General features: G+C 34.8%; 1 protein-coding gene across 4 annotated transcripts in view; it reads left to right on the top strand.

Moving 5' to 3' along the window:
* Positions 1-20,538, top strand: part of Dpp10 (dipeptidyl peptidase like 10) — a 1,373,287-nt gene that overhangs the window by 775,037 nt on the left and 577,712 nt on the right. Inside the window, exon 1 of one of the 4 annotated variants that reach the window (XM_074070580.1) lies at positions 5,376-5,521. The exons of the other annotated variants lie outside the window; for them this stretch is intronic. The gene's annotated coding sequence lies outside the window, so the exon portion shown is untranslated. Of the gene's footprint in view, positions 1-5,375; positions 5,522-20,538 lie in introns of those variants that run through there. 4 annotated transcript variants of the gene reach the window in all.

The raw sequence follows: 20,538 nt of genomic DNA, 5'->3' as shown, positions 1-20,538 counted from the left end.
AATTCTGCAGCAGTTGCAGACATCCTTTCTGGGGTTAAGAGTATTACCTCATTTCCAAGTCCCCGTAAATGGTATGAAATTGTTTAACCCTGTGGATCTTGAACAGCCTTTCAAAATGATCTGTATGAACAGAAGTGATATTAAGAAACACTGGATCATTTTTTTATTAGTGACTCTTCAGCTGACTTTGAGAGGAAGCAGACCAGGAAATATTGATCAATATTGTCATGTGGTATGCATTTCATATATAAAATAATTATTTCTTGGAAGCCATGTAAAGTTCTCTGACTCTTTTTTAATTCTGTAACACTCACTGGACTTATTTTTAAAGTGAGATTGTTTTCCATTTTTGAAAGGGACATAAGAGGTTAGCTTGATTTCTGTACTAACTCCTAGCAGCCGCTGTCATTCCGAACGTCTCTCTTTGTTTTTGCTTTCTTTCAATAATAGAATTTTTAAGTTACTTGACTAGTATGATTAACATATTACATTGTGATTTTAACACTCAAAATTTAAAAGAAGGTGTTATAAATTAGGCCATGTAATTTTAGACATCTGAAAAGTTTATGAAAGTTCATGTCAAAAAACTTTAAATAAAAAGAGCTAGGCCATATGTTGTCTTAGCTCATTTAAATCCTCTAAGGTCTATGGAGAGAAAATGACACTTAAAATTTTTCAGTGGCTGATTTTATAAATCTATTATGTGTGACTTAGCACAATCAAAAGCATGCACTCAAATACTTAAGAACTTAATTATAATATACTTTTCAAATTGCTAGATGTCATATATTTGAACTTAACCTCTCTTATATCTCTGATAAGCTGCTATTTATATGAAGACCTAATTCACATATTAATTTCCCACCTTCTCATAGATGGTTTTCTTTTCATCACAGGATTTTATGAAGACACTTCATAATTAGGAGCAAGGAATAGGTACTATAGTTTAGTTTTGAGTCTAATGTCTGCTAATTACCAGCTGTTTGAACTTAGGATAAGCATCTAATGACTTTCAATCTTAACTTCTTTATTTGTAAAATAGTAAAATAATAGATATTTAATAATCCTAACTGTTCCATTTTCTTTGGATGCTAAAAGACATTGTGCCGTAAACACAATGTTTACTGTGTAAGTGTTTTTCACATGAGAATCATTTAATATTAATTCTGTTTTTGTGGGTGATGAATATCGTCGTTATTGACATACAACTTCTGGTGTTCTCTGCTAGAACTCTTCTTTGATAGCAATAATTTGGTAAGTATTGTTCTTTCCTCAGTGGTATATACCTGTTGAAAACACAGTAGGAGTTTAATTAACTTAGAATGAATAAGTGAATAATCTTGTTTCTTTACAAAATGCTACCACAGAGACTTACTAGATAAAAATTGATCTTATTTTACTCAGTGCCACCCACCAGTGGTCCTAAAACAACAGCTTTCCTGCACATGAAAATCAAAGTCTTTTGAGAACTACACCACTGGGGGTGACTGCAGTCATTCTAACCAACATTCTCATACGGACTTGTTTTTTTCTATAAAACATACTACTAATTCACAAATCTTTTTGACTTTGCTCATGTAGTTGCTGGTGACTTATGTCTAGAAGTTTTTTGCTTGTGTCCTTCTCTGACATACTCCTTCAAAACTCAAAACCAACCTTACCTTCTGGTAAGGGTCATCCTCCCCCATGCTCTACTTTGCCTACTTGCCACACATTCCATAACCTTTATTTTGTTTGGTTTTATCTCTTACTCATGAGGTTATATTATTTTCAAGGGCAGGCATGGTTCTTGTATCTTAATTAATTATGAATATCTTGCCAAACAGTTAGTTTTTAGTTCCATAATAGGCTTCAGCAAACAAGTATTATGCTGAACTGAGTATATTATATAAGTTTTATTTCTTGCTGCAGCTTCTTGACTTGCATTCAGAAGGATGTAATTTACACTTTTGTACTTAACAGTCAAGTGTAAGTAAAATCTTGGAACTCTAGAGCTAAGTAGCTTTTTTAAAAAAACTTTTTTCTTTATTCGTTTATTCATATGTCTATACATTGTTTGGGTCATTTCTCCCCCTGTCCTCCACCCTCTCCCTCTCCCCCCGACCCCTTTCGCTTCCAGGCAGAACCTGGTTCTGCCCTCTTCTTCAATTTTGTTGAAGAGAAGACATAAGCAATAATAAGAAAGAGCATTTTTGCTAGTTTGAGATAAGGATAGCTATACAGAGAAATTCCTAGCATTACTTCCATGCACATGTGTATTACAACCCGAATTGATTCATGTCTACCAGACCTCTTCACTACTTTCCAGTCACCTTTCCCATAGTGACTGCTGTCATTTTAAGGTTACTATGTTAGCTCCTCTACAGTGGGCACATCAAACACTTTCAAGTTTTGGGTTTCTTACCTTTCCCTATTCCTTCTGTATGTGTTCTCCCCTTAGCGTGTGACCCATGTCCAATAATATTACTGCATTTGTTTTAAGTCTAAAGTCTGCATATGAAGGAGACCATACGATTTTTGGCCTTCTGAGCTTGGCTAACTTTGCTTAAGATGATGTTCTCCAGTTCCATTTATTTACTTGCTAATGACAAAATTTCATTCTTTTTCATGGTTGAGTAAAATTTCATGGTGTGTAAATACCACATTTTCTTAATCCATTCATCAATAGTGGGACATCTTGGCTGTTTCCATAACTTGGCTATGGTGAATAGTGCTGCAGTAAACATGGGTGTGCAGGTGCCTTTGGAATAAAGTGAGTCACATTCCTTTGGGTATATCCCTAGGAGTGGTATTGCTGGATCCATAATGGCAGATCTATGTTTAGTCTTTTAAGAACCCTCCATATTGTTTTCCAAAGCAGATGTACTAGCTTACATTCCCACCAGCAGTGTATGAAGTTTCCTTTTTCCCCACATCCACAACAACATTTGTTGTTAGTGGTGTTTTTGATGATGGTACTCTTCTAACAGGGGTGAGGTGGAATCTTAGTGTGGTTTTGATTTGCATTTCCTTTATGGCCAGGGGTGGTGAGCATTTTTTCATGTGTTTTTTGGCCATTTAGATTTCTTCTTTTGAAAAGGTTCTGTTTAGTTCAGTTGCCCATTTTTTTATTGATTCATTGATTTTTGGAGAGTTTAGTTTTTTGAGTTCCCTGCATGTTCTGGTTATTGTCCTTTGTCTGATGTATAGCTAGCAAATATTTTCTTCCACTCTGTGGGTGGTCTCTTCAGTTTAGAGACTATTTCTTTTTTTGTGGAGATAAGTAGCTTTGAGTTAGGGGAAAGGAATTTAAAAATGATTTTAATCTTATGATCTCTAGCCTTATGTACCTTAGTTGTAATTATAATCAGCCAGTGTGGGAAAATTCTGCTGGATCCTTACATTTCCTAGAAAAGCCTTTATTCTCTTACTTCTTATACCTGGAGCATAACATTTGAATGAAATATACCTTAGAGAAAATGTATTTCATTATAGCTGTATGGTTTCCAGTATTCTACTGGCAGAAGATTCAAAGAGGAAGCCCAGGTCAAATTTTGTGAGGAAAAAAATGTGTCTTTTTATAAGCCAACTAATGAATTTTTTTGAATATTTTCCTAAGCTTCCCTACCACTCAAAAAATACCCAGGACAATTACATTCTGATATTATGCATTTAACTCTCATTTTTAATATACTAATTAAAGGTGGCAAGATCTTATTTTTTTTCAGTTCACTGAATCAGGGTATATCTTCCATTTAAACTTTTCCTTTAAGAATGTTGTAAGAGATAAGGGCAAAACAGTTTCTGCCTGGAAGCTAGGGGGTGGAGGGGAGAGGGAAGGGTGGGGAAAAGGGAGAGGGTGGGGGAAAGAGGGGAGTAATGACCCAATCATTGTATGCACATATAAATAAAGGAAATAAAAAAAAAAGAATGTTGTAAATGAAATCTTGGGCTCTTTTCCCATACCAAGGAACTCCTCTGGAGAGTAGTGGATATTCATATACATTAAACATTTCCATGTTAGCCTGGCTAACTTCACTGTGACAAAATACTTGAGAGTGAACTATGTAGGAGGAGGAAAGGTTTAGTTTGGTTGATGGTTTCAGAAGGTTCAGTCCAAGGTCAACTGGCTTCACTGCTGTGATCCTGTGGCTAATCAGGGTAGCACAGAACAGGAAAGTATGGCAGAGGGGGATGTAAGGAAGCAGTTGAGAGACCTTGGGACAAGATTTAATAACTGAAGATATCATTCCAGGGACTCTACTCAAAAAAAAAGAAAAAGTTCTAACTTCTTAAGTTTCTGTCACCTCCCAATAGCCCATCAAATTATGAACACACCAAAAGTTTTGTCCATCAAGGAGGTAAGAGCTTTCCCAAAAGTTCCATCTACAAACACTGCTGCATTGGGGGCCAAACCTTCAACACATAAACTTTTGGGGAACATGTCATGTACAACCATAATGATTTCCTGTGTTTAACATTTGTTCTCTAAAGTTCATGAGCTCTGCAAATCAGTTTTGTGGTAATTGGTTTTTTTTTTTGTCTGTTTCCCTCTTTTATTGTTGTGCTGGGTGGGAATACATTGTAGCATTTACACAAGTTCTAACAATATTACAAGTGTGTCATACTTGAATTCACCCCCTCCACCACTCTCCTTTATAACCCCCATTTCTTAACAGTTTCTACGGGTATCATTTTCCATTTGCATGCATGTGTACTATACCATGTGTAGTATTTGCACTATATTCACCCTCCAATTCCCTTTCCCCACCAACTCCCTCCTCCCAATGAAACCAATCCCCCAGGCGGGACTTGTTCTGCCCTCCTATTCTCTGATTTTGTAAAAGAAAAAATACGGCATTTTTTTTTTTAAAGATAGCTACACAAGGAGTATTCTTGTGACATCTCCAGGGGTATATGTATTATAACCCAAATTGGTTCATTGCCCCTATTTTTATTCCTTTTACCTTAGCCCCTTTCTTACGGTGGTTTCAACAGGTTTAGAAATCCTACATTCATTCTTGTATAGAGAGTATATTAACCATAGTCACCTTTTTAATTTCCTTCTTTTACCCTCCCTTTCTTGTATGTGACCTTCCCTTAACGTGACCTGTTTTTCATAATATCACTATATTTGTATTAGGTCTATATTCCACATATGAGAGAAAACACATGGCTTTTGGCCTTCTGAGCCTGGCTAACTTCACTGAAGATGATGTTCTCTAGTTCCATCCATTTGCCTGCAAATGACAAAATTCTAAAGTTCATGATATCTGCAAATCAGCTTTGTGCCAATTGTTTTGACCGTAATTTGAACAAAACATCCTACAAAATGATTTATTTCAATTGACATAAACTGAACATAGTTTTAAGAATTATTATTCTCATAATTATTTTGTTTTTTTGAGGCAGGGCCTCATTGTATATTCCAAGCTGGCCTTTAACCTGCTATACAACCCAGGACAGCCTCAAACTTGCAGCCCTCCTCCCTCTACCCCCAAGTACTGGAGTTACAGGCAAGCGCCACCACACTTGACTCAAGGTATGTTTTATAATATATTTTTACTAACAAGGGTCAATATTATATGCTCCAACTGGAATTACAATCAACTCACCCATTCATATTATGCAGATAAATACTATACATCCTAAAACTTGTGGTACTTTTTTACCAAAGTTCATTGGGTACCTTTTATGTACTAAGCCTTCATTAGTGATCCCACGCCTTACCTTATTTATCTAAATATCTAAAGTAACGATCATCATCTCTATTTTATATATGATAAACAGGGGCACAGAAATTTCCATATTTCATCTAAACAAAATTACCTTTTAAAAAAAGTGGAAACAGGTTTTAATTCTTTAACCAAATTAGTAAGACCATACTTACAACATTGGCTTGCATTTAACTTTTCATATGTTTCGGTTCTAGGAGGAGAAATTTTGGTTTTTAGATAAAACTTCTTGAAAATGAACACAATTATATGTCATTTATTTTCCTCACTATTCCATATGCACAGCAGGAATGCTTTTAATTCTTTCTTACATATTTTAGTACATGTTTGTATTTACATGGTTCAGGATTTCCAGATTTCATTCTAAGTATTTTTCTATGTCCCTTTTACTTTATTTTGAGACCCTTAATATATAATGGCATTCTTATGCTGATCTTTCCCTGTCCATGGTTATGAAGGCAAAAGCTATTCAATAAAGAGTAACAACAATAATAACAATTAAAAAGGTGCTTTTTAATTGACCATCAAGATGATTGATGTTTAGCATACATACCACTTAGCTCATGGATATTTGTACTTATGAAATCTTACCATAACTTCTCCATTTAAAAGTTGTGGAAACAGTAATTAGAAAAATAAAGTGACCTTATATATCATTAGTCAAACTGACAAAAACAAGTTAAAAGACTAGCCAAAGTCACATAGGTAGTTCAGAATTTAAACTGGAAGAAAACCCAAATGTGGTAACATTCTTGCACCCTTCGGTGATGTTACATTGGCTCACTTTTACATTAATGATAAGAAGTTATGAGAAAATGTTAATGGTGGAATTTGTTTTTTCAGGATTTATCATTAGCAATTAAGAACTAGAGATGTGTGAGCCAGTTGGCTCACCTGAGTACTTGGTATGTTAGAGTGGTAAAGGGAATTATAGTAATCACAGCTGGATGTTATTGAGCACAAATTGTGATCTATATAAGCATCGTATACTTTCATCTTCATTTCAACTCCATCAAGACAAAAATTCCCAGTTTGAAGATGAGGATCCTGTTACTTAAGGAGATTTAGCTGACAGTTTTCCTTGACATGGCTGCAGGGTCTTTGTTCTAAGCCAGTCTATTCTTTTAGTCATTATTCTACATTGCCTACTTTGTTTCATACACTACTGTATCTGCTAATAGCTGCTTTGTATTACTACTACCAAACATTGCATTTTTGAGTCTATGTGAAGCACTGACATAAAATACAGTGTACTTCTAATTAGTGACCTTTGTGTAGATTTCCAATGTTGTCTTTTGAAAGAAACCTTAAATTTAATACAATGCTAAGAGAAATAAATTCTGGAAAAAATGCAATATAAAGTCATTTGTTTGCAGATGAATATATGCAATGTAGATGTAAAAAAATTACTGAAAGGGAAATAATATGTCACCTACACAAGTGAGCTTGGAAAATTATTAGGGCTTTCTTAATTTGGAGTTTATCTAATTATACTGCCAAAAACAATGCAAAACACAACTGTATCTGTGATTCTTATGAGATACAAAATGGAACAACATTGCTTCTGCTGTGCCAAGCTCATATTTATATATATAAAAGTGATATTTATATATCACATGTTCATATGTATTATTTTATTCCTAAACATAACTAAAACAATTTACATAACTAAAACATTTTACAGCTAATGAAGCACAGATCCAAAATTATATTTAATTTATTTTGACTCCAAAACACAAAAAGTACTAACTCACCAGAAAATACATACTGTTCAAACCAGGCAATTACAGTATACATTGGTTTTGTTTTTGTTCAACTGTGTTTTGTTCTTATTCCAATTGTTTTGGTTTGTGGAGAATATTTCAAAATTGAGAGATTTCACAAGGAAATATAGATTTTCAGTCTTCTGAAATATTAGTAATCAGGCAATATTGGGCCTACATTCATGCGTGAATTTATTGGCTAAAGCAAATTAGATTTTAAATGGGAGTGTTCTCTTTAGTGTACTTTAGTCACCACCTGGTTCACTTTATGCATTTAAATTAGCACATGCTAATTTATATTAGCATATGGTTCCTGTAGGAATTTAGGTTTGTCACTTTTGCATTGTATTCAAGTGCATTAAACTAGGGATCAGCAAATCATGGCTCACACAGAACTGCCTGATTTGGGATATGATCTAAGGAGGGATTATTTATCTTTAGAGGGTGAAAATAAATAAAGAGATGGCACAATGACATTCATGGTTCACCAAGCCTGGACTAATTATTACCTGTTCCTATGCATAAAATTTGGCTGGTTTCTATAAAGGATTGCATGGATTGTCTTTATTCTATACTCATTTGGACACCTTGAAAAAGTATTGATAGCATTATTTAAAGCAATCATATACACTAGAACATATTTTTCCAAAGAGAATAACCTGACCTGACCATTTTGGACAAAATTAGAGCTTTGGATTCATGCTGTCTTTTTTTTTCTGTGAGAAATCCATAGTTGATAAGATATTTCTGTAAACAAAACTAATAGCCCCACATGGACAGCTGTTTTCTGTTTATCTCTTATTCTGGAGACAGATTGGGCATCAAAAGATTGCCTGAAGTAACTGTTCATTTAGAACTGTTTGTTTGAAGCTGACTAATGTGGTGAAAATGCTAAGTGTGAGTAAGCAATGTTATTTTTAATCTGGGCTTTGCAGAGAGTCTCTAACAGAGGGATCTAATTCAGCTGATGGGAGGCGTGAGCTGATGGCTTTCTGGTTATTCTAGTTTAGAAACAGGTTCAAGGACAGTCATGTTGATTATTGTGCATGGTTTTACATAGGGGTGTAGACCCCCCAGAGGCTAAATAGATGCTATAAATGAGTAAAGGGAGCCTAGAAATAAATTTGATAGTGCAGCTTATACTCGATGGTGGTAACAGGAAGGGAAGGTGAAGTAAATATCATTATGCTAACGTACTCAAAGCAGACTCTGTCTCAGTGAGGCCAAGTCTTCCAGTTTATAATTTCTGGTTTAGAATTGCAATGCCTGACTACTAGGGTAGAAGATACTTGAAGGCAGCTTAGTCTATCTCCATCTCATGAACAGTTAGAGAAATAAAAATAAAGTTCAAAAAGTTTAATGAGTTTGCCCTGAAGAGTGAGCATTAGTGTCTAGATCTTCTGATGCAAATTTAGGGCTCTTTTCATTACATTGTCTATGATTCTACTGACTTTTTTTTCCCCTGAAGAAACTAATAAAAATCAGTTGCCTGGGTGATTTTGAGTAGCATACACAAAGGCAAAAGTCTTAGCATGGGTAATCAATTTAATGAGCATTTATAAGACTCTTTAACTTCATAAAATAGATGCTGTATTCCTGCAAATAATCTTGCAGTGTCTCAGGAATTGGATCTAGAGCATTATTGCTGGGACTTAGAATAGGCCATTGTGAAGGATTAATAAAAATAAGGAATGTAGAAGGAGGACTGAGCTAACTCAGATTTTCCCTCAAGAGAGGTTAACTTCTGTTTAACACTTTAATCTTAAGGTGAGTATATGGGATTTTTGAGGTCACTGCACTGCTGTGTTTTTATTAAGATAATCACTGGTTGATATACTGTTTTCAGCAAACAGCAAACCAGCTTATGTGTGTGTTTTCTGAGGTATGCTTCTAGTTGTACAGAAAAACATTAAATTTGCACAGGCAGGGTGGCCCATACCTATAATCCTCGCTACTCCAGAGGTGGAGATCAGGAAGATAGTGGTTCCAGATGAGTGTGGGCAAAAAAAAGGAAGACCCTATCTCAAAAATATCCAACACACAACAAAAGGGCTCCTGGAGTGGCTCAAGTGGAAGAGCACCTGCTTAGCAAACTTGAGACCCAGAGTTCAAACCCCAGTACTGCCAACAAAATTAAAATAATGAGTGGTTGCTTTAATAAGAATACAATGATTTGAGAGAAAGAGAGAGAGTTTAACAAGGAGGATTAAGAAAAGGTACAACTTACTTTGTCACACTGAATGGAAGAGAGATCTTAAGGCACAATGAAAGAGCTGGGAAACACAGGTTTGTTTTAGGCCATGCTGGTAGCTTATTCAGTAGGTTGTAGCAAGTAATTTAAATTCTGAATCCATGAAACTTCCTGGAAATGGATAAACTATCAGTTTAGCTGTGTACTATAAAGTATATAGGAAATTAAAAATTAGAAAATGCATATAGAAGCTTTTTGAGAAATCAAAATCTCACAGATGTAATCCTAGCTACTCAGGAGGCAGAGATCAGGAGGATTGCTGTTTGAAGCCAGGCTGGGCAAATAGTTTGTGAGACTCTATCTCAAAAAACCCATCACAAAAAAGGGTTGCTGGAGTGGCTCAAGGTGTAGGCCCTGTGTTCAAACCCGAGTACCCAAAACAAAAAACAAATAAACAAAAATAATCAAAAGGAGTGAATAATTTTAGTCAACTATGTTCAGGATGATGATTGAGCATAAGAAAAGTCCCACTGAAAAGGCAGAAAAAGATTAAATGAAAAATATAAAGCCAAACAGGAGCTGATGAACAGGAATATTGTCCAACAGCAGTAATATCCTAGACAGTCTAAGGAAATCCTAAGAAATAGAAAACTATTGGGATTGGGCTGATGGTTAAAAAAAAAAAAAGAAAGAAGGGAAAAACTGAACTAAAGCACAAAATCCAAGAGAGCAACTTTGAAACTTTTCTAAAAAAATGATTAAAACCGTGCACAGATGTTTCAGACTCCTTTTTGCATGAGTGCTAGTCATGGAAGTTTGAAGCAAACTTCCACTTTCACCAAAATATGTTGCTTTAGAAAATCTTCTGTATCAATATTTTAGAATTATGAAATCATTAATATTATTTTACAGAATTATATCCATTAATATCAAAGCAATAAAAATTATAGTTAATGTATTCAATAAAAATTTACTTAGCCTCTACGAGGCATTAGACACTATTAAAGGTAGTGCAGATCCAGTGATGGGCTCTAACCAGTCCCATCTCCTTAAGTTTATGATCTGTTCAGTGGAAGACTGATATTAATCAATTAAATATGCAAATAAAAAAATGTAAAATTACTGCTGTGCAAACACTGAAAATAAAAGTGTGGCTTATGACAGCATCCAAAAAGAGAACCTGTTGTAGTTGAGGGTTTGAGTAAGCTTTCCTGAAATCTGGGAGATAAGAATATTATGACATAACTATGTGAAAGTTAAGGAAGGAGAAAAAAACATCACATGATTTTTTCCCCCTAAAAATTGAAATAAGGTGAGAGGTTAGAACATAACCAGTGAATGTGGTAGAAATTCAATTGGAAAAGGTAATATAAAAAGTTTATAGGTGGGTTCAACTTCTTTGGATCCTATATATAAATGAGATGTTGGAGAGTAGAACAGTGCTTATCAGGGACTGGGTAGGGATAGGGGAGATTAGAGAGATGTTCGTCAAAAGATACAAAATTTCAGTTGGAGAGGAGGAAGAGGTTCATGTTTTGAACAACATGGTGACTACAGTTAATAACAATGTATTGTATAGTTGAAATTTACTTAGAATAGATTATTAATGTTACTGCAAAAAGATAAGCATGCTAGATAATACATTCATTAGGTCAATTTATTCATTCAACAAAGCATGTTTATTTCAAAACATCATGTAATACATTATTAAATATATACACTTGATTTGCCAATGAAAAATAAATTAAAGAAAACTCTAGCTGAGAAATATTAAATGTTTATTGTGTATTGAGCATATAGCATTTTTCATATTAAGATCTCTCAGTACCTTGTTAGGCACCAGAGGCTCTTGCCTGTAATCAGGAGGCAGGGATCAGGAGGATCGAAGTTCTACACCAGCCCAGGCAAATAGTTCACAAGATCCTATCTTGAGAATACCCACCACAAAAGAAGGGCTGGTAGAGGGAATCAAGTTGGAGGCCCTGAGTTCAAACACTAGCACTGCAGAAGAAAAAAAGGAAAAAAACTGAACAAAACACTCTCAGTATCTTTTGAGGTAAGTATTATTATCATTTACCTTTCTCCAAATGAGAACAGTGTCTTAGTCTGGTTTTGGTTGTTCTAACAAGATACCTGATCCTTGGTACTTTATAAAGAAAAGAAGTTTTATTTAGCTCAAAGTTCTGGAAGTTCAAAAGTATGGCACGGGTATCTTCACAGCTCTGGTGAAGACCTCATGATGGAAAGAATCACAACGATAGCTGTGCATAAAGAAGAGGCCACATGAGAGACAGAAAGCATGAGACAAAATGAGGCCAAGCTTGACCTTTTCATAACATGTTAGTGTTGAGAGAACTTACACACTCCAAGAGACCAGCATTATTTGTGTCTCCCAAGGCTTGATCCTCATGATCAAGCATCTCCCACTAGGCCCTATCTCTAAAAGGTTCAGTACCTCAACACTAGCACACTAGCATACTGACACCAAGCTTGGAGCACTTGATTGTGGGTAACACATTCAAACCATATCCAACCTGAATCCAACCTGTATCACACAATTCTGGCAGAATTAGAGTTTGACTCTAGACTGAGTCATGGTTACAGCATCATACACATCTTTCAGGTAGGAGACAGAACATGGGTCTGTTCTGATTAGATAGATAGATGATAGTCTCAAGTCTTATCTTTATCCCAAAGTAAGACTGAAAAAAAAAAAACTACTGACACATTGGCATTTTGGCATTTGTGGGAGGTATATTCAAAAGGAGCAAAAGGGAAACCAGTCAGAAGGCTATGAAAGACAGGTCTTGATTAGTTGGACTAAGAAGGAAACAATGGAAATGCAGAAGAAAAATGTATTTAAGAAATGTTTGATGGGTAAAATTACATGGTGTTTTGTAATGGATCTGTTTGGGGTCAGACAAGAGAGAAGGCAGTGTTAAAAGGTCTCAGGTCTTTATGGGGATGATACACTTCCATGAGATGGGCAGCTGAACAAGATAAGCAATGGCCTTGAGTGTGGTTTTGGTCTAGTTAAGAGTATTTTTGAGGACTTGGAGTGTGGCTAAAGTGGTAGAGCACCTGCTTTCAAATGTGAAGCACTAAGTTCAAACCCCAGTACCACGCATACATAAAAAGAAGAACAGAGAAAAAGAGAGTGTTTTTGAAACCTGTAAATAATGACACCAAACCAGATGAATATGTAGACTGGGAGCTGTGTTGAAGATGGTTGGGTCAGAGCTATAGATTTCTGAGCTATCTGGAATAGTTAGCAAGTTAGACTGTGAACACGAATGAATTTCCACAGAGAAATACATTCATGAAACTAAGTGAGTGTAAATCAGGTATTAATTATACATTTTCTAAGAATTCTATATAGTTATTCATTTTTATGAATTAATTAACATATACTGCTTTTGTGGGGAAAAATCAAATACATTTAAAAAAACAGCTACAAACTAGAAAAAGTAAAATTTGTAATGGTTGAATAGATGTCATTGTGGCTGATGCAAAGGGGACAGGAGAAGGATACTAAGAAGGACTCAGAGTAGCCTATGTTCAGCTTCTGTGTGGTTGTGATTATAGCAGTATACCACCATGCCTGGCCAATAGCTTGTCACTTAGGATGTTGTTCTCATTTATTTGGCCTGCAGACTTTGTTGTTATGATACACTGTTAATATTCTGGCATTGAGTGAGCTAGAATTTCCATTATCTACTATTATATTTATGCTTATCTTGTCTGGTGCCTTCTTTATTAAAAATTTAATTACTTTTAGTACTAGTTATAAATACTTGCTAATAAGTTGGGCATATCTGTAAATATATGCCAGATTGATTTGTTGACTCTGAGGAATTTCTACAATGATGCTATGAGCAAAAGAAGGCAATAATATCTGCTTCCATTTTCAATCAGAAAAATTGCTAGTTAGTCAACATTTGGTTCTATTCTAAATTTCCATGAAATTTATTTGAGAAATAATAAACCCATATTTTGGAAATCAATACTTTTAAATATGTTTTCAATTATCAACATAATCAAATAAAAGTTAACAACCAGGAACAAAATCTGTACTGTCATGTAGTGTGTGGTATAATCTTATTCTCAGCTATGAAGTACTAGGAAAAGACACTTTACCAAGCACTTCTATCTATACTAGAGTTCATTAAGATGCTTATTTGACTGCTCATAATAGTTGTATCAATCCAGTATTTCTAATAGTAGTTAGAAGAAGCACAATTTAATTAAATATCTGGAAGGAGGAAATTGATTTCAGAGCAGAATCACTTATTTCCACTTACTCATTTAGACCTCAGATTTTGCTTGTTGTTAACTGAGTTACTCTTTTTAAAAACTATTGTAATAGGTTATGCTTTCCTTGTACCACAATAGATGTGCTATATCTGAAAATCTATAGGTTTCTAGTAAAACAGAACAGGAAATTGTAAAACCAAGGAACATAAACATTGACAGAAGACATCAAGCCCTATTTCATGCTCACATTATTATCCAGAACACCCATATACATTGCTGTGTTCCTGGGATGTTCTTATAGGTGATGAACAGCCCAAAGCCCCTCTTTCCTCTTTATGATTTCATGACATTTGAATGGAATAGATCTTGCCAAGATTTGATTTTAAGTCTACATTTAGGATCATATCTGAAGACATATTTCTATCTTTCTTCTCATGTTACATAAAATAAAATGTTCTGAGCAGATCAAATCACAAAATGTGAGATTATGGGGTTTATCAAATAAATGCATTTTTCATTTTGGCATAGATTATATATAATATTTTAGCAGTAAATTATTTGCCAGAATAAGGACAGTTTTCAGAATGTTTTCCATATTTTGATATGAAATTTAAGTATAGTATAATTCATCCTTTTTTAGTGAACTGCTCTGAGTTTTGCTAGCCATATAACTACCACCACAATTAAGATATGGAACAGTTCTCAAAATTCTTTTTGCTCCTGTCTAGTTCACTTTACTTGATTCTAGTCCTAGGTGGGCACTGGTCTCTTCTGTCCAGATGGTTCTGCCTTTTCAAAATTGTCATTTGTATAAAATCAAAAAATATATAGCATTTGGAGACTAACTTCTTTAATTTAACATAATGCATTTAAGATCCTTCCATGCTGCTGTATGCATCAGTAATCCAGCTCCCTTCATTACTAAGTAGCATCCATTGTGAGGCTGAACCACAGTTTCTTCAGACATTTTATGTTTCCTCTTTATTTTGTGGACAGGAGTTTTGCCATGAACACTGGCATTCTATTAACTTAAAATTTTTTACTTTAATTTTGGTTAATGTGTTTTAATTAATTAACTAATGTAAAGGGGCTCAGTGTGATATCTCAACACTTGCATACACAACATACTGATTTAATCAGGGTAATCATCCTCCCTCTTCATTTATGTTTGGAAATTCCAAGTTTCTCTCTTCAAGATCATCATAAAATACATACTAGATTGAATCTCTATCACTCCAAGTTTAGGATATATTTTGCTGAATTGAGCACTCTATTAATGTTTTAACTAATTATTCTTTTATCTAGTTTTACTTTCTCTTAGAGTTGTTTTCTAAGAGGTTCTCATAATTTTAACATTTAGAAAGAGGAAACAACTTTTACTTATTACATTATTCATAAACATTTACATTTCAATATGTATTACATTTAATAAACAATAACACATTGAATTTTTTTTACTAAAACTCCCAAGTTAATTTATTTGTTGTGCTTTTTAGAATCAAATTAATTGAGAAAAATTGGAAACTATTACATATAGAAGAGAATATAAGGGAGAAAACGGTACCATCCTAACTTTCATTTTAGTTTGTTGGAAAAGAATTTTTTCAATCTCTAATGTCTGCAAAGTCAGTTTTCAAGATTGAGAAGTTATTTGGGCAGGATGAATCATGCCTGTAATCCTAGTTACTAGTGAGGTGGAGATGTGGAGGATGGCAATTTGAGTTCAGTGCAGGCAAAAAGTTAATGAGACCTCATCTCCACTTATGAAAAACTGGGAGTGGTAGGACACAACTGTCATCCTTGCTATGTAGGAATCATAAATAGGAGGCTCATAGTCCATGCTGATCTAAGCAAAAACAAGAGGCCCTATCTCAAAAATAACCAGAGCCAAAAGGGCTGGGGGCATGGCTCAAATGATAGAGCACCAACTTAGCAAGTGCAAAGCCCTAAGTTCAAACCCCAGTAATGCTGCCCTCTTCCCAAAGATTGAGAACTAATGATATATTCATGGAAAATTTAAAAGTAAGAAAAAAATCAATTAATTTAGTTAACTGAGTTGGGGCAAGCAAGGCAAACCAATAAAATGTGAATGAAGAATGCTTCAATATTACTTGCAGTAGCCCATGTCCTTCTGTAGTTTTCTATTTTTATTATCATATATAATTATGTTTGAACTGGAGTTAAAACTGAGATATTTAAATTTTTCTAGTAGAAAATAAAGCAGTGTAGAATATTAGAGTAAAAAACAGATTTCACATAAGTGCCAATCAATGGTTATGAAATATTAAAAACTGAACTGAATAACTTAAGACAAAAGAGAATATTCTCTTATCTTTATCCCATTCTGAATGAAAATATTATAACATGCATTTGACTTAAAATGTGTGTGCTTATCTTAAGATACATATTTGAAAACTTTCAACTTTTGTTAACTTTATAGATATATTCCTCATACTTTATAATGAAGATATTAATTTTTTTCAAACAAATTTTACCTACATTCAGAGTTGGAGGAGATCTTCAAAGTCATCTTAGTTCAATCATCTCTTCTTTTTTTGAAGAAATTCATGTCTTGAATGACTAATAAATGAAAATGTCCCAACAGATTTAAAGACTTTGAAGAGTCAAGTCAGGAATGCTTCTCCTATTCTTCATTTCATCCTTAAGATGCAATAGATCCTACCAGAAATAACTTTTGCTTATGCTTTAACAATCTCTAGTGTCCAAATCATTCACTCAAGAAGGAGAGACATGAAAGAAATCCAGCTTCATTCACTTTTTTCTGTACTCTTACCATGTCTCCCATAGTCCTACATTTGCTCTTGTCAGTCCAGTGGTTTGTACATTTTGGTGGATATGAGAATCACTTGCAGAGTTAATAGCCCAACCATCAACACTCACCAAAGTAGAATAGGTTCTGAATCTATAGATTTTTACCAAATTCTCCAGGTGATTTTGCTCCTACCAGAGTTTAGAAAGACTGGGGTGGCCTACTGCCTGGGCTTTCATAAAGGTCCTCCCTGCTCCACCTTTCTCCCTCTCTTTGAATCATGCCCTGGCACAGTCTCCTTACTGCTTGGCTCATTGTTTTATTCTGAACAAATGTTTGGCATCTGCTGAACTGAGTCACATGTTCTGCCTTAGCATTTAAAGACTCCAGCCTCACTTTCTAGCCTTGGGTCTCCTTACTCAAGTTCAGCTGACCTTCTTCCTTTTGAAAAACAGTGATAAAAGTGTGCTTTCTCCTTTTGGAATTCCGAGTTAAACTTATAGTTACTCCCAACTGAATTTTATTGATCTCGACTATTTTTTCTGAGGGAAAATGACATAGAGGTTCTCCATGAGCTTTATATATAATACATAAGCTCTAGGCATAGAGAAGGTATTTGATAAACTAGGGTTTGACAATGTGACAGGCTAGTTTCCCCAAATGCCACATTATCCCCTTTCACATTTAATTACATTGATTATAATATTCTACTGATCCAGTATTTTAAATGCAATTACACAGGCTTCAATTTCTAGTTTTGATTTTGTTGACTCCTTGGTACCTTCATATTTCTCTAGTGTTTTACAATTCCTTTTTTTTTCTCAGAGCACTGTTACTGATATATGAGAGTGTAGTGTACACTCTGCGTTATCCTCACACAAGGCAAGGAGCTAATTTTGTTCTTTTCATAATCACTGCACATGACAAGCTCCCTAAAATGCATATTGAATGATGTGAATACGCTCATTTTCAGCTCTGAATCTGTACAAGTATTAATATTTCCCATAATCATAATAGCAGCTGCTGCTTATTCAGTAGTTACTATGTGGCAGCCCTGGTGCTAAGTACTTTATGCATATTATCTTCTCTAGATGTCATTAGAAAACACCCTGAGATAGGGGTCAATGAACTACATTTTGTTTTATATACGGGGCAATTTAAATCATAGAAAAGTGAAAGAAACTTTCTATGTTGCAACATTTGGTAAGAACCAGAATTGAATGAAATACAAACTCCTTTTAACATTATTCATTGTGTGTGTGTATGTGTGTGTTTGCTTATATGTGGTTCAATTAAGGTTAGGTGAGTGGTTTTGTCTTCTTCAATAATTGCTCTGGAAAGAAAACCAGCCTTATTCCATAACATTTTAGTCACTTTGCTTGTTTCAAGAGTCTTACCTAGTATTTTTTATTTTTAAAGACCTTTCCTAGGATTTGTCTAAGGATGGGATTTTGAACTCTTTATCCCTCCAAGTTGCCCCTACTACTTGACTATCTTTTAGGTCTGTAGAAGGTGAGCTCCTCTTCTGCTGGTGTTACACTGAATTTGAATTTCCTATGTAGTGCACTTGATAGTTTTTCTGAGAAACCCCAAGTCTCCCCCTCAGAGTTTCCTGCCATGCAGATTTAGTCTCTGCCATAAGCAATCAACAGCAGAGCCTAATACAGATGTAAAATTCTTCCCAAGTTGGCAGCCCTCTTATGGATATGAGCAGATGCTATTCCTCATGGAACTTTAATAGCATCCTTCTTACTCTTGGAATAATCAATAGCTTGGCCACATTTGTTCTCAGCCCCCAGAGGTACCCTCACCTTGCCTCACCTGTCTCTCCCTTGACTCTTCTACTGCCTGGCAGTGTCAAATGTATCTAAAACTTTGAAAATTCCAAGCAAGAGATATAAATTAGTCCTGAAATCAGCAGGAGGGAGTGGGAGAAATACTTTCCAGGTCATCTCAATCTTAAAGAAATGAGGATTTGTATAGGTGAAAAGATGAAGGTAACTTTCAAATTCAGTTATCCCTCAGTTTTATTACCAGATCAATATTTATCATTTTTCCCTGCAGTCAACATTAATAAATACATTTTACAATTCTACATCACAATCTTTTCTTTCTTTCTTTTTTCCTTCCTTCCTTCCTTCCTCCCTTCCTTTTCTTTCTCTCTCCCTTCCTCCCTCCCATCTTCCCTCCCTCCCTCTCTCTCTCTCTTTTTCTTTCTTTCTTTCTTTCTGTCTTTTTATCTCCCTTACACACATCTGAAATTGTTTTTAAGAATTAAAAAATACTTTTCTACCTACATGCCCTCCACTATATTTTATTTTCTTCCTTAATTCAGGCCTATCAACATTGATGTCATATGTTATATGACCTACTATGCTGGATAATTGTGGATTGATTGTCTTCCCAATTTCTAAAACACTGGTATAGAAGGTAAAGGATAATAATTATGTTGGGTAGCCTGTCTCCCCTAGTCGTAAGGATTGTGAAGTCAATAGCTGAACCTGCCAAAGTGGCTCTGAAAAATTTAGAATCTTAATTTTTAATGCAAGTTTCCTCTGCCATAATGCTTATACTACATGGAAACATTTGGAGGCAAGAAAAATAGTGACTGATACATCATGCCACCCTCTCCCCATGTATACTTTCACAGCAAGAGATCTCTGGTGTGTCCATGCACTTTAGTTTTCTGGACAATTTTATTGTTTTCCTTGAATATGATAATAATAGATAATTGCTAGTTTGTTAACTACTCTGGAATACATAGATAAAAAATAGACACTATTTCTCATTCCTGCATAGTAATTACTATTTCAAGTTTTTTTGTCAGGTTTTACATAATCATGTGCTCTCTCATGCATACTTATATTTTAGTATTCACTTCATTCCTATTAGGGCTTATTTATTCTAAAGCTGATCACTGTAGACAATGTGACCTTGACATGAAATTCAGCTCTTGCTCTAAAGTTGAAGCTGGCACATCCCTATTGCCTTGAAGGGTAAATTTATGATCTCTGGGATAAGAACATGATCATTAGACTCTATTAGCTCTCCTCCAGCTTCTTTCTCATTCAACATGAAAATGCTTAGATTTTTCCTTTTTAAAACATTTTTTAGCTTTTATTGTACACTTTTAATTTTATTCTCAGTATGACCCCTTGGATATCCACAGGGGAAGGCAAATTGTACTAGGAAACCTCTGTGCAAGGAAGTTCAGAAAACAGACTCCTCCTTTTAAGGATAATATGGGCTAGAAATAGTTTACTAGGGCACAAAAATTTCTACACATACTGAAAGAGTAGGAGAAGAGAAGTAATGGTCGGAATGGTAAAAACAATGACTTTGCTCCATTTATTTGGATTTCTAAGCTATTTGTTATATGAGTTATTGGGATGTAGGGCTCCATTTTCCAATTTACAAAAATGAGAGCTGAAAAATAAAAAAGAGGCTTTTTAGTGAAGACTCATCTAAAACCACAAAATTCTGTTGTGAATGAAGTATTTTATTTGATTATTTCAAAGCCAAGTATATTGTGCTATTTTTAGAAGTACTTCAACTTATTTTGAAGCCAAAATGTCTTGAGGCTCTCTCACCAAGGAGCACAGGGTGTAGGATGTGCTTGTGGCTTGTTTCTGCTTCTTGTATGATTTCACAGTGAAACATTTAAATTACCCTGTAAGTCCCAAACCTAGTTCGTCATGTCATGTCATGACTAAAATGAAAAGTTTACTCCTGGTAAGGGAGTGCAGGAAACAAAGAAGTAACCAGAACAAAACTTATACATCCTTTCCATACTCAATCAGTGTTCTCCTTACACTCATGATGGTGATCACAATCATCTATCCAGTG

This window comes from Castor canadensis, chromosome 4 (assembly GCF_047511655.1).
Source record: "Castor canadensis chromosome 4, mCasCan1.hap1v2, whole genome shotgun sequence".
Lineage (NCBI taxonomy): Eukaryota > Metazoa > Chordata > Mammalia > Rodentia > Castoridae > Castor > Castor canadensis.
This window is presented reverse-complemented; position numbering and strand designations above follow the sequence as displayed.